At 39.4% G+C, this 17,631-nt stretch overlaps 1 protein-coding gene across 2 annotated transcripts in view; it reads left to right on the forward strand.

The window, feature by feature from the left end:
• The window catches only part of fam171a1 (family with sequence similarity 171 member A1), a 182,629-nt gene that overhangs the window by 948 nt on the left and 164,050 nt on the right, over positions 1 to 17,631 (forward strand). The window lies entirely within an intron of this gene.

The following is a 17,631-nucleotide window of genomic DNA, read 5'->3' on the forward strand; positions in this document are numbered from 1 at the left end:
GCGATGTGGATTTATCCACACCTGCAATTTCAGGGGGGGAAATGCAGTAGAATAGCATGTATCAATTGGATTGGCTCAAGCTAAAGGATTCATATATTCGGGACGTCCTGGCTGATTTAGTGCGTGCAGAAGCTAGAGACTGAAAAATACAACGCATTGGGAAATTAAAAACAATGACTTTGAAGAGATATTTAAGGCCTAGCGTTGCTTGGTTGCTTGCTTCGTGATGAATACTCATGAAACTATACCTCCGCGTCCTCTATGTAACCAGGACTTGCCTTCTGCAAATAAATCCTTCAGAATGTAATATTGTTATAAATTCTAAATGTATTAGAATGTGAATTGAAAAGATGAGTGATGACACAGTTTACGTTATTTCCTCCACCATAACAATAGTGATGCAGCAAATTACAACGTAATATCCATTTTGGTCATTTCTTTTAACAATCTTAGCAAAGTTAATTATTGTAAATTAGTTTGCAGGAGGAAGATTTGCAGATGGGTATCATTTCAAAGATGTTGAATTTCTCAGGCGTAAAACCATGATGCTCAGAGTGACATATCTAGGCCATGTGGAACGGGATATAAAACAATTAAATATTTAAACCTCCCAAAGAGAAAAATGAATTGTGACCTATCTTGAGTAAACATTTAGGAAATAACTTTTTTTTGAAGTGTTGAGCATTAATTCCCCATAAGTGGCAAATAATTGGGGTAGTAATGCAGGACCTCGACCTCCCTGATAATTTCACCATTCACTACAGAATGGAGTATGTTTACCTTTTAAAACATTTTTCTTGAGAGGCAGTGATTTCTTATTGTCCATGCTGTTTTTTGTATTGCCAAGCCACTGTTATATTGAGAAGGTGGCAGCCCTCCTCGAACAGCTGATGGTGCTGTCACAATGGCACGGTAAAGGGACTGGTATGACATTGTGTTGAAAGCACAGTGGTACTTGGTGAGGTCAGATAATGCTTGACATGGAGTGACACTTGGAAGGTAGTGGCATTTCATTAGTTTTGTTTTGAAAGTAGTGGAGCGGGCGAACGCTGTTGAAGTAAGCTTAGTTAGTGGTAGCAGCGGCTCCTGTCCCTAACTGCAGTAGCCATGGTTGGCTCGTGGAGAGAATATTGTGTCCAAGCAGGGGAAATACTGAAACTCGGAACAGGAACAGGCCATTCGGTCCATTTAGCCTAATCCACCATTTTTCAGTATGATTGAGGCTGATTCTGAATCTCAAGACAATATTCCCACTTTCTCTCCATATCCCCTGATGCCTTAGTATCTTAAAAGAAAAATTCTTTCTTGAAATACACTCACTGACTTGGTCTCCACATCCTTCCATGTTGTGAATTCCACAGGCTGACTGTATGATATAGGAGCAGAATTAGGCCATTCAGCCTGTAGTCTGCTCTACCATTAAATCATGGCTAATATGTTTCTCAACCCTATTGTGCTTTCTGATGCCCTTACTAATCAAGAACCTATCTCTTAGTGACTTAAATATGCTCAATGTCTTGGCCTCCACAGCCTTCTGTGATAATGAGTTCTACAGATTCACCACCCTCTGACTGAAGAGATTTCCCCTCATCTCAGTTCTAAAGGGTCATCCCTTCACTGAGGCTGTGCCTTCATGTCGTAATGTCACCTACTAGTGGGAATATCTCCATGTCCACTCTATCCACGCCTCTCAGTATTCCGTAAGATTCAATGGTATTCCTCCCTCATCCTTCTAGACTGCTTTCGAGTACAGAACCAGAGTCTTCAACGGCTGTTCATATGGCAAGCCCTTTTATCCCTGGGATCATTCTTATTACCCTCCTCTAGATCCCCTCCAACGCCAGCACATCCTTTCTTAGAAACCAGGCCCAAAACTGCTGATGATATTCCAAATGCAGTCTGACTAGAGCCTTCTACAGTCTATCAGTACATCCCTGCTCGTCTATTCTAACCCTTACAAAATCCTAAATTTGCATTTGCCTTTCTGTCAACTGAACCTGCAAGTTAACCTTAAGAGAATCTTGCTGTAGGATGAGTTCCTTTGTGCTTCAGATTTCTGAGGCTTTTCCCCATGTAGAAAATAGTCTGTGCCGCTAAGTGCATGAACTCATAATTTCCCAGACAGTGGGTTCTGCTATAACATGATAGTTGTGTTCCAGCACAACATTGTGTTATTGAAAATTGCGCTACTTACATAACTAGGCCTATGGGAAAAGTGGGGTTAGGGGCACAAAGGACACAACAATTATATTTTCCAAAATTATTCCTTACTGTGTGACTTCATTCTTATAGCCGCAGTTATAATGACAGTTTATCAGACAAGTGACGCTGCAAAGAGGCAATACATTTACGAATCTGACCTTGTATTGCGGTGAAATGACAGCTGGGCTTTAGAGTTCTGTCACTGGAAATCCCAGCAGTGGTCAGCACTGCATGATGGTGTGAGCATGATCCAAAAGAGGTTAGCAGTGCGAAAGTGTGTGGGATAGAGCTCACAGCCCTTCATGTTGATTTATCCACGTTCAGACCTTTCAGCTTCCTGATATGCTTCTGGTGTCTTCTACAATGAAGATTGATGCAAAGTACCGACCCAGTTCCTCTGCCATTTCTCTGTTTCCCATTACTACTTATCTAGCCTCATTTTCCAACAGTCTAATGTCTGCTATCTGAGTTAAAGGATGTTTCCTCATCTCAGTCATAAATGACCTCCTCTGTATACTGGGGACTGTGACCTCTGGTTCTAGACTTCCAACCAGGGAAACATCCTCTCTGCATCTTATCTGTGCAGTCTTGTTAAAATGTTATATATTTCATCAAATCTCCTCTCATTCTTCTAAATATTACTGAATACAGGCCCAGTCCAAACTATCCTTCCAGATATGACAGCCCTGCCATTTCTGGTATCAGCGAGGTGAATCTTTGCTGCATTCCATCTTTGGCAAGAGTATCCTGTTAGGTAGGGAGACCAATACTGCACACAGTATTCCAGGGTGTGGTCTTACTAAAGCCCTGTACAACTGCAGTATGGCAATATTTCTGAATTTAGATCCTCTTGCGATGAAGGCTAAAATGTCATTTGCCTTCAAAGCACTGTATGACAATTGCTCCATCTGGTTTGAGGGATCTGAAGTGAAGTAAGGCCCCTGGGCATTGGCTCAAAGTCAACAAATTCAATAAATACCCCCTTTAACATTGCATGCTTTGGGAGGAGGCCGCCTTTAGAAAATAGAGTAACCTGACAAACTAATACAAATGCAGATAATGATTAGTCATTCCCATTGCCATCATTGAGACAATGTTCTATGGTGCTCACCAGTTGTGGAAAACTTGAATTGTGTATTGTCAAACATTACTCCTTTGAGAGGACATTCAAAATAATGGATAAACAAGCTTTTGGTTTCAAAAAGTGTTCAAATGTCACTTGTTAACTGTAGAGTATAGTGCAATTTCCTTTTGATTCTTTGGTGAATGAATAAAATGTTAAAGATCCACTTCCAATTCGGTGCAGCTAAGTGGATAAAGAAGGCATGTGGAGAATTGTCAGTCAGAATCTACATCTCTGAATGGGTCACTTCACAAATCCTTTTAGCGCTTTAAGATTGAATTAGGTCAACCTGAAATACCCAAGTTAGGTGATTTTATTTTGAAGTGGCCTCCTTTTAAGAAAATGTAGATCATGCTGCAGGAATCTTTGCATGTTAGTGTCTCTTTACAAGCTACATTTTTATGATAGAAAAGAAATTATTGCAATTCTCTTCAGGCTATAACACAAAATGGATGATAGTAAATCTGCAGGCCATTTTACACTCTTTTATGATCCCAACTGATGGTAATAATGAGCCATCTTTTTCCCATGAAGTAAAACCTGGCTTGATAGATCTTAAGTTTAATTTTTGCATAAAGCCATAACTCATAGAAGCAGAAGTAGGCCATTCAGCTCAATGAGTCTGTTCCACTACCCGATGAGATCACGGCTGATCTGATCATCCTCAACTCTGTTTTCAGCCATTATACACATAACCCTTATTCCCTTACTGATTAAACAGTCTGTCTCAACCTTGAATATACTTAATGACCTCGCCTGTATAACCCTCTGCAGTGAAGGATTCCACAGATTAACTGACTGTCTTTGGAGAGAAGAAATTCCTTCTCGTTACTGTCCGAAATGAACAATCCCTTATTCTGAGATTATGCCCTGTGTTCTTAGACTTTTCTACAAGAGGAAACAAACATTCCTCATCTACCCTGCCAGGCACTCTGAGAACCTTATATATCTCACTAAGGTCTCCTTTGATTCTTCTAAACTCCTGTGAGTACAAGCCCAAACATATTGGCGTCACCTCGAAAGATGATCCCTCCATTCCTGAGCTCAACCTAGTGAACCTTCAGTGGACTGCCTCCAAAGCCGACATATCTTCCCTTAGGTAAGGGGTCAAAAACTGTTCAAAGTATTCCAGCTGTGGTCTGACTAATGTGTTGCACTGTTTTAGCAAGATGTTCCATCCTTGCAGTTGCCTACCAGTGATAAGGTGTTTCTCAAAGGACAGTCAGTCTTCAGAACCCGTCACTGCAGAAGGTCATAGAGGCTAGACCATTAAGTTTATTCAAGGTGGAGACAGATTTTTAATCAGTAAGGGAATCAAGGGTTGCGAGGATAAGGCAAGGAAATGGTGTTAAGGATCATCATATTGGCAATGATCTAATTCAGTGGTGGAATAGATTTGTTGGACTGAATGGCCTACTTCCACTTCTGTGTTTTGTGTTGGCTAGTCACTGAATATAGTCAAACGAGTTTGCCAATGTTCTTAACAAAAGAACGTAAGCTTATTAGACAAAATAGAGAAAGTAAAAGCTGTGGGAACACACAATGAGGAGAAGGAATTTCAACCTATTGAGCCGGCTTCACAACCTAATATGATCATAACTGCTCAAATATTTCCATGCCTTTTTACCTGCAGTTTTCCCATAAGCCTTTATGCTATTAATAATCAAAATTTTATCAACCTCCACTATAAACATACTCAAAGACTGAGATAGCACAGACCTCTGTAGTAGAGAATTTCAAACAATTATCATCCTCTGAATAAAATTGGTTCTAAATGGCATCCCCCTTATTTTAAAATTGTATCTCCTTGTTCTAGATTTCCCAGTCAGGGAACACATCTTACCTCCATCAACCCTCTCTTCCCTTTAAGTATTTTGCAGGTTTCAATGAGATTCCCTCTCGTTCTTGGAGAGAATACAGATCATGTTTGCTCAATGTTACTTCAGAGGTCAGATTCACTTTCCTGGGAACAAGTCTGGTGAACTTTGTTGCACTCTGTCTATGACAATAATGTCCTTCCTGAGTTAAGGGGAGCAAAACTGCGCATGGTGGTCCCGTTGTGATCCAACCAAGCTCCTATACAACTGAAACAAGACTTTGCTACTCCTGTACTCCAATCCATCAGTCCAATTTTCGTCTCCCTCTCTGAGGAAGGATGCTCTTCTTACAGAGGGAGTGCAGCAAAGGTTTACAAAATTGATTCCTGGCATGGCAGGATCCATGTATAGGGAAAGATTGAGTTAGTTAGGATTGTATTCACTGGAGTTCAGGAGAATAAAGGGGATACCATTGAACTGTATAAAATTATAACAGGAGTAGACAGATTAGCTGAAGGAAGGAAATTTCAAATGATGAAGTAGATGAGGACTAGGAGTTATAGTTTAAGGATAAGGGGTAAACATTCAAGGATGGAGAGGAGGAGAAATTTCTTCACCCAGAGTGAGGCTAGCCTGTAGAACTCACTACCACAGAAAATGATTGAGGCCAAAATACTGTGTGTTTCAAGAAAGAGGTAGATATAGTTCTTATGACTAAAGGGATCAAAAGATATAGGAGAGGGTGACATTGGGATATTGGGCTTAATAATCAGTCATGACCATAATAAATGCAGAGCATGCTCAAGAAATCAAATGGCCTACTCCTGCTCCTTTCTTCCATGTTTCATTACTAATGCACTGACATTCCATTTCTTACTGAACTGACTTATTTCTGGTTTCGGATCCAGAGACTTATTTCCAGTTCTGGAGGCCTAAGCCTCTTTTCTGTTGTGGCAACTCAATCTTTTTGAATTTTAGTCTGAGAACTTCATAAAGTTTCACAGCCTGGAGACTTCTATGACTCTAAAAGACTGTCCTTTTACTATGATGAAACTTACTCTGCAATGGAAACTGATTACTCGGAACTGAACCCAAACTTTGGTTCCTTGTTTATTTTCTATGTATGTCATAAAATTTCATCTTGGTAAATTCTAAACAGTTAAATCCACAGGGATCCTATTCTCTATTTAGCTTAAAACACCTGCTTTATTGAAATAATTTATTTAGTTTACTATTCCAAGTGACTTTCAGACCTCTCTCAAAACAAGTTACCTTCACTAAACTGAAACTACAGACCTATTTTACCTCTATTTTAAAATCTGAATTCCAAAATGATAAGATACAACTTTATTACAGTTCAGCCTGCTTTCCTTTCCCATTTACATCCAATACTCCCTTCACCCCACTACATGGGAGTGGTGGGAAAATTTTGTCCTGGAAAGCCTGTGAAAAATTAATAATGGGAACAGCAAGTGAGAGAGATCACCTCTGATTAAACAAGCACGGTTAACAGGACAACACATGTGCAAGGTCCAGTTGTTGACAGAAGCAGCATCATCACTCTGACCTCAAGCTGCTGTTATTATCTCTGAAAAGGAGCCCCATCATGTTTTCCCGATTAAAAAGCTACATTTCTATAAAACAGTTGTTCTTCAAATCAGTATGAACATCACTGAGAGTGAAGTTAAAGTGAATTTAATAACTGGAAGCATATAGCAAATCTGTCAGGCTGTGGAAAGAGAACAAATAAGTCAACTTTTCAGATTGAATCTTGCTTTGTAATTGACAAATAAGTACATTAGCAGAATCAGAAAGGAGTTGAAATTTGAAGGGGGGAAGAAGTAGATAGTGAAATGCACAGAGCAATAAGGTATATACAAGTGAGGGAGATTGAATTGGACTGGTACAATATATTATCCAGTAAATAATTACCTGAAGTATTAAGATAATTTTAAAAATAAGTTTTTACAAGCCGAGAATCAGGTGTGAGTTGAAATAGATTTGAAAATGAGGGTATTGGTAAAATTATTTAGACTGAAGGATTGCGGAGTATCTCACAGAGAAGTGAGAATTATTGTTCTTGTGGTTTATATTGAGCTTTAAACTCATAGCACTGCATTTGTTTTTGGCCATTTTCAAAACACACACAAGTAATTCTGTAAATATTTCCTATGTGATGTTTCGCTATTGTAGATGCTGACTTTAAAGTTCTCAACAAATTTCATGTATTTATATTTGTTTTAATCATAGTATCAGTTGGGGAAAATATTCCTGTGAGAATGCACTCAACTCTTCTGGTAGCAGTTTTGTTCTTGACTGAGGAGGTTGTGCATTGAAACCTCACTCCAGAGACTTGAGTAGGCAATTTAGGCACTTGAGTGCAATGCTGAGCATTTGGCAATACAGAAGTTGTTTTTCAAATGAGTTGAAATAAAACCTCATCCTTCTCTCAAGTAGATCTAAATGTTGCCAGGGCAGTTTTCAAGGAAGAGTAAGAGAAGTCTCCCAGGATTCTGGCCAATACGGATCCCTCAATCAATACAAGTGGAATAGATTAATTAGTTGATTTGTCTTCGTCATTGATATTTATGTTATTATTTGTACTGGAAAAAAGTCTAATATTTGAAGGCAATTTTCCTACATGACTGCATTATCTAATAAAAGATTTAGCGTAAATGAAAAAGGAGTAAATAAAAACCAAAATGTAGCCTCAAAAATCAAAAGAGAACCCTGAAACAAATCTGAGTCCCTACTGTGAGGATCGGGAGGAGCAGTTGGAGAAACCACTTTGATCCCTACCTTATCACACTGAAGTAAAATCCCCTGAAAATTGTGGCTGTGTACACTATATATTAGATGATTGTGTATTATTTGCTTTGCTGCTATTTCTTGATGCCTTGGTAAACTTGTAATTTTGATGAACAACAAAATTGATTTTGATGGGTGAAATGAAACTGCAAGTTTGGCTGAGGAGACAAACATTTTCTGTATTTTGAGTAATGAGTTTAACTCCGCAGTCTGATATTTATATGCTGTGTATGTGTTTGTGTTTTTTTTCATGTTTAGAGAGAGTTCCACTTTAGTTAGTTTTTAAGAACATAGAACAATACAGCGCAGAACAGGCCCTTCGGCCCTCGATGTTGCACCGACCTGTGAACTAATCTAAGCCCCTCCCCCTACTCTAACCCATCATTATCCATATGCTTATTCAAAACATTAACAAAATTCATTCTTAATTACTTTAGGTAAGTATGTTTGTTTTTTTTTAAAAGATTCACCTTTTTAAATGACCTGATAATGAGCAGAAGTGGTATTTCAGAATTAAATGGCAGTACATTTTACACAACTCACCAGAGGAGACTAGGAATTCGAGTGCTATTTAAAATTCAGATATTTTGAGAAAAGGCTTGAAAACAAAAGGTGTTAGAGATCACAGCAGGTCAGACAGCATCCACGGAGAGAAAGCAAGCTAACGTTTTGTGTTTTGAGTCTAGCTGACTCTTCTTCAGAACAGATGTGAAGTGTCAAGGGGACAGGGTTTAAGCAGTTGAAAGAAGGAGGTTGAATGGGTTTGGAGGTGAGGTGGGGGGTTGGGGTGGGGGAGAGGATGGATGTTGATAATGCTGATTAAGTGATTGGAATGTGAGAATGGCAGAACAATGGTGTGTCTAACTGCCAGATGGAAAGAACAGACAGTCCCACTGAGGTGAGGGGGAAGGGATCGAGAACGCGATGACAGAGAATGTAACAAGTAAAGCTAAAAGAAAGAGAAGGAATGAGAGTAGGTTCACAACTTGAAGGTGTTGCACTCAATATTAAGTCCAGAAGGTTGTAAAGTGCCTAGTCCAAAGATGAGATGTTGTTCCTCCAGTTTTCGCTATGATTCACTGGAACACTGCAGCATGTCAAGGACAGACGTGGGCATGCGAGCAGAATGGTGTGTTAAAATGACCAGCCACAGGAATTTCTGGGTCATACTTGCACAGGACTGGAGATGTTCTGCAAATCAGTCACCCAGTCTGTGTTTGGTTTCTCCAATATAGAGTAGGCCATATTGGGTGCAGTGATTACAATATACAAAATTGGAGGAGGCACAGCTGAAATGCTGCTTTAACGTGGAGGTGAAGGGGAGGATGTTGCACATTCTACGGTTACACGGGAAGGTGTCGTGGGAAGGGAGGTTAGAGTTGGTGGTCGAGGAATGGACTGGGGTGTCCCAGAGGGAATGGTCCCTGAGAAGTGCAGATGGGGAAGTGAGGGGAAGATGCGTTTGGTGGTGGCATTCTGCTAGTCTGAAATGGTGGAGAATGATCCTTTGAATGCAGAGGTTGCTGGGATGAAAGGTGAGGACAAGGGGAACCTGATCATGCTGTTGTGAGTGATGGGAGGGGGCGAGGGTGGAAGCACAGGTGATAGGTTGAGGGCCTTGTCAACCACAATGGGTGGGAAACCACAATCATGGAAGAAGGAAGCCATGCCATCAGTGCTGTTTTAGAAGGTGGCATCATCCGAACAGATATGACATAGATGAAGGAACGGGGAGAATGGGATGGAGACGTCGCAGGATGTGGTGTGTAAGAAGGCTTCTTCCTGTTCGTGTAACAAAATCATTCTGTATATTAACAAATGAGGACTACAGTTGCATGAGTTGCTTCTAAGCTAGCGTTAATGTTGTGTCCCTGATTGAACTTTGCAGCAAATTTTGGCATAGTTTAGTGCAGCCACGTTATCACTATTTGTGCCAATTAGATATTTATCCATAATGCAATAGGTATTGAAAATTGTGTTTCTCTTTAAATCTGTGTTCTCTTATTATCTGATATATAGGCTTTCCTGTGCAGCATGAGGCTTTGTTTATGTATGCTACAACAGTAACTAAACTTCTGCAAGCATAAACAAAAGATATATTGAGCTCCATATTATGAATGAAGCATTTTAGAGAATAAGAGGTTTTCTTGTTAGAAGTGATGAAAACAAACCTTCAAACAGAGGTTTGCCAGGGGACAACAGTCATCCAAAGTCATGAGTAGGTGCCCCATAATCATTGGACTAAAACATTGAGATAACTGGTTCATGTTGCTTGAGTTACCAGTCCTTGGAAATAGTGTAGATTAGCAAGTGTTCAGGGCAGATGGCATTTCTCGTTAGACAGTCCTTGTAGGCATCAGTCCATGTCAAAGAGTTTCTTTGCAGACAGAAGATGGACCAAAAGCAGTGAAGAAAGACCTAACCCCTTGGTTAGAAAGCAGGTTTCTGCCTTCACAACTCTAACAAGACCGACATATTCCATACCAGCAGTCTGTTGGTCTTCTGGTATCAGTGAACCACCTCCCCAAATTGTCACTGTTATAATCATAGAACCCCTATAGCCTATCAAGTCCACACTGAACCCCCAAGCATCCCACCCCCTCTACCTGTAACCCTGCTTTTCCCATTGCTAATCTACCTAGCCAGCACACCCCTGGACACTACGGGCAATTTAGCATGGCCAATTTGCCTTTGGACTGTGGAAGGAAACCAGAGCACCCAGAGGAAGGGAAGGATGTGCAAACTCCACACAGATTGTTGCTGGAGGGTGGAATCAAGCCCAGGTCCCAGGTGATGAGAGGGAGCAGTGCTAACCTCTGAGCCCCCATGCAGCCCCACTTTCTTTGTATAATTAATTAATGTATCACATCTGAGCTGCTGCTCCTTAACAAACTCAATAAGCTCTCTGAAAATTGCTACAAATTGCTGAATGCAGACAATACTTGCATGTGTACGCTGGCTGAGCTCCAAACAATAGCAGATGTATATGAGAAAATGGACTTCAGGTTAAACATCCAGAATTCAAAGGTCCTCAACCAGCCTGCACCAGCCATGCAATGTTGCCCTCTGATTATCAAGATCCATAGTGAGCCCACTGGACAGTGTGGTTCAATTCTCACACCTTGAGAACCTGCTTTATGAAATCCCACTTTCCTCAAGTGTCACAGCGCAGTCAATGGCTGTCAGGCGAACAGAAGTTTTGAGGGCCTCAAGCCTGGCATCAAGCTCATGGTCAATAGTAAGTAGATGTGGGTTATCTGGGTATATGATTTGGAAGAGTTTAGAAGGATATGGGCCACATGCTGGCATATGAGACTTGGTCAGATTGGGATGTTTTGTCAATGCAGACGAGGTGGGTTGAAAAGGTCTGTTTCCCTGCTATATGACTCTGTTTAATTGCCCTTCTATTTACACTGAACCATGGACATTATCCAGCAAGTTCCAATCCCTAGATTGTTAGCACCAACAAAACCCTGCAACTCCACTGGCAGGATAGATGTGCTGACATCCCTCGCATTGAGGTATTGATTATTGCCAGTCTGCTGAGTAGTTTGCAGGCCCCTTTCTCTGCATGCCTAATGGAAGACTTCTCAATCAAGCACTTTACTCCAAGTTTCCTTACAGCAAGTGATTACCAGGAGGGGAGCAAAACAATACCTTAAGGATACTTGCAAACCTCCCTGAAACATTGTAATATACCCACCAACTCAAAGTAATCGCTTGCCATGAACTGCACAGACTGGAGAAAAATCAGTTTCTACATCAAAAATCTCCCAAATTTCTACATAAAAGGGTAAAAGTAGTGGATCTTGCAGTTTTTTTTATCAGTTCCTGGAGGATGTGCCTGTTCCTGGACTGAGTTGAATAAAGGATTTGCATTTATATATGGCCCTTGTCATGCTATTTGGTTGTAAATACCTTTGCAATATTTCAAGGGGAGGCAGTGGCCTAGTGGTATTATCACTGGATCGTTAATCCAGATGGCATTCTGGGACACTGGAGCAAATCCTGCCATGGCAGATGGTGGAATTTGAATTCCATAAAATATCTGGAATTAATAATCTAATGAATACCATGAATCCGTTGTCAATTGTCAGGAAAAACCCATCTGGTTCACTAATGTCCTTTAGGGAAGGAAACTGCCATCCTTACCTGGTCTAGCCTACATGTGACTCCAGATCCATAGCAATGTGGTTGGATCTTAAGATCCCTCTTGGCAGTTAGGGATGGACAATGAATGCTGCCTGGTCAGCAATGCCCTCATCCCGTGAATGAATTTAGGCACAGCAGGTTCTTGAACAACATTGCAATAAATGATCACAGAATCTGTCATAATGGCATTAATTTAGGAATAAATGTTGGTCTGACCTTTAGAGAAAACTACCACATTTTTTTGATTAGAACTGTTCAAGCTACTATTATCCACTATTCCATTTCAGCCTGAAGTTGTATCCACGGATATTATTACTTTATTTAAAGAAATTGCATCTGTAACACTCACTCCATGTCCTCAAGATCTGCGGAATATTTGCAATTCAAATTACCATTTTAAAATGTAGTCTTGAAATCTGTTTATGTACAGCATAGTTCTGTTAACAGCAATAAGCTAAATGACCAGTTAGTTATGTTATATGGTGTTAATTAGTTGGAGAATTGTTGGCTTGTGGAACACCAGGGAATTTGTACCCGTGGAGAGGGATGAAGTTTAGGTTTCAAATAGAGTTACATGAGATCTACAACTCAGAAATGGGCTATGGGCCCAAACAGCCCACCATTTGAGTCTCTTCCTGTTTTGTTTTTACATAATTTCCAGTGTAACTACTTCTCCCTCAAATGATTGGTAAACATCTCCTTAATACACACTGTTACCATGTTCTACATTCCCAACATTCTGGGTAAAAATAGTTCATTATTGGATTTTTTTGTTTATAATCCTTGTATTCGTGGCCTCTAGTAATACACTTCTCCATGCTCTTTCAAAACTTTTTCGTAATTGAAAGACATCTATTGTGTTAAGATTAAAATCTATTTCAAGAAAAAAGTGAACCCAGCCTATTGACCCTTCATGGATACCCATGCCAACATATATCTTCTGGTATCATTTTTATAAATCTTCCCCACACTTTGCCTATATCCTTCTTGTCATGTGGCAACCAGAACCACATCCAATACTCTTCAAAGTGTGCCAAATCAAAGTTCAATACAGATTTAACATTACATTTCTAATAATCAGTTCTTTCCCAATAGAAATGAAAGGTTATGCTTGGTTTCAATTTTTGTGTCTTTATTTAACATGACACAACAGTTAGTGATTGATATGTCTTTTCCTATGATCGGTGTTGTGAAATTCCTTTGATCCTCTCCCCCACCTAGAGTATTTGTATCTCTCAATTAGTAATTTGTCTTCCAATCAATATAATACCACACATTTATCTATACTGAACTTGATATATTTGTTAATACCGCAAGTTTATGAATTTGTTTTTTCTTCTGTAATGTGCCCTCAGTATTTACTGTCCATTTCCATCTCTTTGCTTCAACACCAGCCAGGTGTCATTTACAAATTTAAAGATTGTTTTTTGTTCCAAAATCCAAATCTTTAATGTAAATCTTGAGCAGCAGTCATTCCACACACTGATTCTTGTGGAATATCAATTCCTGCATTCCACTCTGAAGAGCTGCTCTTTATTTCCACTGTCTGCCTTCTTTTCAGGCTTGAAGACAGCTAACAATCCATTCTGCCACATATTGCCCAGCTGCACACTGTTTCACATTTTTACCATCTCTGTCAAATGAAGATACCTAAGACTGTGCAGCTCTCCATCAGTGCTTCACAAGTGTCGTTGTAGCTTATTAGCTTGACTTTCATATTATGAAATATCAATGCCAATCCAACACAGTTCAAAACTGTTTTTAAAAACTGTGAAAAATTTGTTTAATAATCAACTACTTTATATTTTCTCATCAACCTATCCAGAAATGTTATTGCACACTTCTGTGTAGCAGGTAGAGCATGAAAATAGGCCTCCTCTCCCACTGGTAGGGACACAACCATTGCACCACAGATACCTTTAATAATCACATGCTAGTTTAATACTGCTGATCCTTTTAATCTGGAATGCATATTATTTTGTCTGTACTATTTTGCCCAAAGCAGGCCCAGTTTTAGAGCGACAGATTGGTTCTGCACTATAATTGACCTTCATGTTTGTAGGTTAAAAGGTTCATTGATATGGATTTGTATATATTAGGGTGAAAGACAACTGTGAAATTTAGGTGAGAAATGCAGGTAGAAATATTAAAAGACAGCATCAAATTTGAAGAAAAATCATACGATTTGGCAATAATTCGTAGTAAGTGAGAGTATTGGGAAAGTTTTAAAACCGACAAAGGATGACCAAAAATAATTTAGGGAAAAGATAAACATTGACATTAAACATGCAAGTAATTTCAAGATGGACAGTGAGAACCTTTTTCAGCAAAAAGAAGCGAGAAGCCAAAGTGAGCATACAACCCTGAGCGAATTGGGCTGGAGAAAGTATGGCACTGAAGTTAATGGGACTTATTGGTCTTTAGCCCCTTGAATCTAACGGGATGCAATCTAGGATATTAAAGGAAGAAGCTACAGAGATTGGAGATGCTCGGCTAGTAGTGTTCCAGGAATCCTTAGATTCTGAAAATATCCCAGAGGATTTGAAACTACCAAGATTACACTTTTATTTAAAAGGGAAGGAGACAAAACACAGTTAACTGCAGGCCGGTTAACTCCACGTCTGTTTTTGTGAAAATGTTAGAGTCTATTTAAAAGATGTAACAGCAGAGCATTTAGAAATACATAACATGATCAAGCAGAGTCAACATGACTTCATGAAGGGGAAATCATGCCTGACAAACTTAGTAGAATTCTTTGAGTAGTGAGCAAACAAAATTGATAAATGGCAAGCACAGTGTAAAGTATAAAAGCCGAAAGAACTGTGGAGGCTGTAAATCAAAAACAGAAGCAGAAATTGCAGGAACAGCTCAGCTGGTTTGGCAGCTGTGAAGAAAAATCCAGAGTTAACGTTTCGGGTCTGGTGACCCTTAGAATTGAGAACTGTTTTGAGGAAGGTTCACCGGACCCAAAACATTAACTCTGATTTCTCTACACAGATACTGCCAGATCAGCTGAGCTTTTCCAGAAACTTCTGTTTTTGTACTGTGTGTAACATATTTGGGTTTTTAGAAGGAGTTTGATAAGATACCACACATTAGGCTACATAATAAGATTAGAGCCCATGGCATTGGACGTAGTATAGTGACACGGATGGAGGACTGGCTAACTATTAGAACTCTAGAGTTGGGAAAAGGGAAGCATCGTTGGGCTGGCAATCTGTAACAAGTTGTGTGCCAAATGGATCAATGCTGGGGCAACAATTGTTTACACTTAATGTCTTAGATGAAGAAATTGAATGTACAATAGCCACATTTGCAGATGACTCAAAAAAACATTGGCAGGCTAGTAGTGATGATGACAGGAGTCTGAACGGGGATATAGACAGGTTAAGTGAGTAGGCAAAGATTTGGCAGATGGAATATTATGTGGGGAAATGTAAGGTTATGCATTTTGTCAGGAAGAGCAGAAGAACAGAACAATATTTAAATGGAGAAAGACTGCAGAAAACTACAGAACAAAGGGATTTGGGGCTCCTTGTGTGAATCACAAAAATCTAACATTCATTCAGTGGGTACTAAACAAATGGAATGTGGCCTTTGTTTCAACGGAATATGAAAGTAGTGACATTTTGCTTAAACTCTACAAGGCAGTAGTTAGACCACAGTTCGATGACTGTGAACATTTGGGGCCCCTTTTTATGGAATGATATATTAAAGTTGAGGCAGTCCAGACAACGTTCATTGGCTTGATACCAGTGTGCCTTATGAGGAGAGGTAGTGTAGTTTGGACTCCTATTCATTGAAATTTAGAAGGATTAGAAGCACTTTTAATAAAAAATACAAATTCTTAGGACACCTGACAGGGTAAATGTGTCATGGTTGTTATCCCGTTTTGGGAGAGTCTTGGCTCAGAGGGCATAACCTCAATTAAGATGAAGGTGAGGGGATTTTTTTTCTCAGAGGGCAGTGAATCTGTGGTATTCTTTGCTACAAGGGTCTGTTGTATGACAGTGTCATTAAGTATAATCAAGGATAAGATAGATTTTTAATTAGTAAGTGAATCAAGCATTATGGAGAAAGGGCAGGAAAGTGGAGTTGAGGGTTATCAGGTCAGCCATGATCTCACTGAATGACAGAGCAGACGTGATTGGCTGAATGGCCTACTTTTGCTCCTGTGGATGGCCTTATGGTCTTACATTGGTGAAATGAAATCCTGTTCTACAGGAATGAGGAAAAAAAGAAACTGGTTAAAGTATGCAATTTGGTAAAGTTTTGTTACTGATGTTTTGACTTCCTCAATCTTCAGGACCAGTAATTTAACTATTCAGGGATTGAAAGTAGTGAATCTAGTCATTGTGATGTAGAGTAGTCTATTTCTGGGACTAACTAATCGGCTCTATTCCGGACCCATTTTCTCATTTATTTTGAATACTCCATTCAATTGTGCCTGTCTGACAGTCAGTCTGCTACTTATTATCAATCTGTGTTTAAAATCAACATTTTACTCTTTGGGGAGCTACATCTTGTGCATAGATCATGGATGTCTTCTCTCATTTTCTGCTGAAATGTACAGGGTTAGCTTTATAAAGGATCATGCATTATGGCTACATCCAGTCTTAACATTCTAAATACAGGAAGATAAAATTAAGGAGGTTTTTTGTTAATTTTAATCATTCAGTTCCAAAATTTATTGTTTTCCTAAGTCACTAAATTTTGGCAAATTATTTTTAAACATTCCCTACCCATGCTGCAAAATAATTTTGTGCAACTAGACTGCGTTTTTTTAACTTGTGTCTGTTTGACTCAACATTTGTAACGTGCATGGTGTACAATAATTTACCTTAAAAGTTAATGATTTGAGGAATGAACTTGAAATTGTTTCACAATTTGTGCTTGACTGAGATTTTCGAATTATCTGCAATTGGAAAAGGTAAAGTCACCACAGTCCTACTGGACCAGAGAGCTGTTCTGTCATTAGAGACAGGCAGCTGGTTTTAGTTATAACCTGAAGGTCACCCCAACCTTATGTGAGAGGGGATGTTGTGTCCTTTATGGTAACCTCAGGCAGTGTAAGAATCGAAACCATGCTGTTGCCACTACTTTGCATTGCAAACTTACCATTCAGTCAACTGAGCTAACTGACCTTCCTTCTAAAAGTGTAGTCACTGAAAGCTATGTGACATGCCAGTTATATGATAATCTTGTTTCGCTGTTACAGAGGATTAGATCCAAAAACTAGTTCACCTGCCTTTCTCAGAATGAGGATTATTCGCTCTTATATAATTTTATAAAATGCATGATGTTACAATTATGATTTTTGCCTGCATAGTCCATTACTTGTTTTAGCACCGTATTTAAATAGCAAAATCTGATTTTTTGAATGATAAGCAGTGAACAAAATCAAAATGCTACAGATTCTGGAAATCTAAAATCAAAAGCAGAAAATGGGGAAAAACTTCAGCAGGCCAGACACTATTGTGAATTCTGAGAAACAGAGTTAACATTTCAGGTTTTCATGGCATCTTAAAA

The sequence above is a fragment of the Stegostoma tigrinum genome, chromosome 2, assembly GCF_030684315.1.
Source record: "Stegostoma tigrinum isolate sSteTig4 chromosome 2, sSteTig4.hap1, whole genome shotgun sequence".
In the NCBI taxonomy this organism is placed as follows: Eukaryota; Metazoa; Chordata; class Chondrichthyes; order Orectolobiformes; family Stegostomatidae; genus Stegostoma; species Stegostoma tigrinum.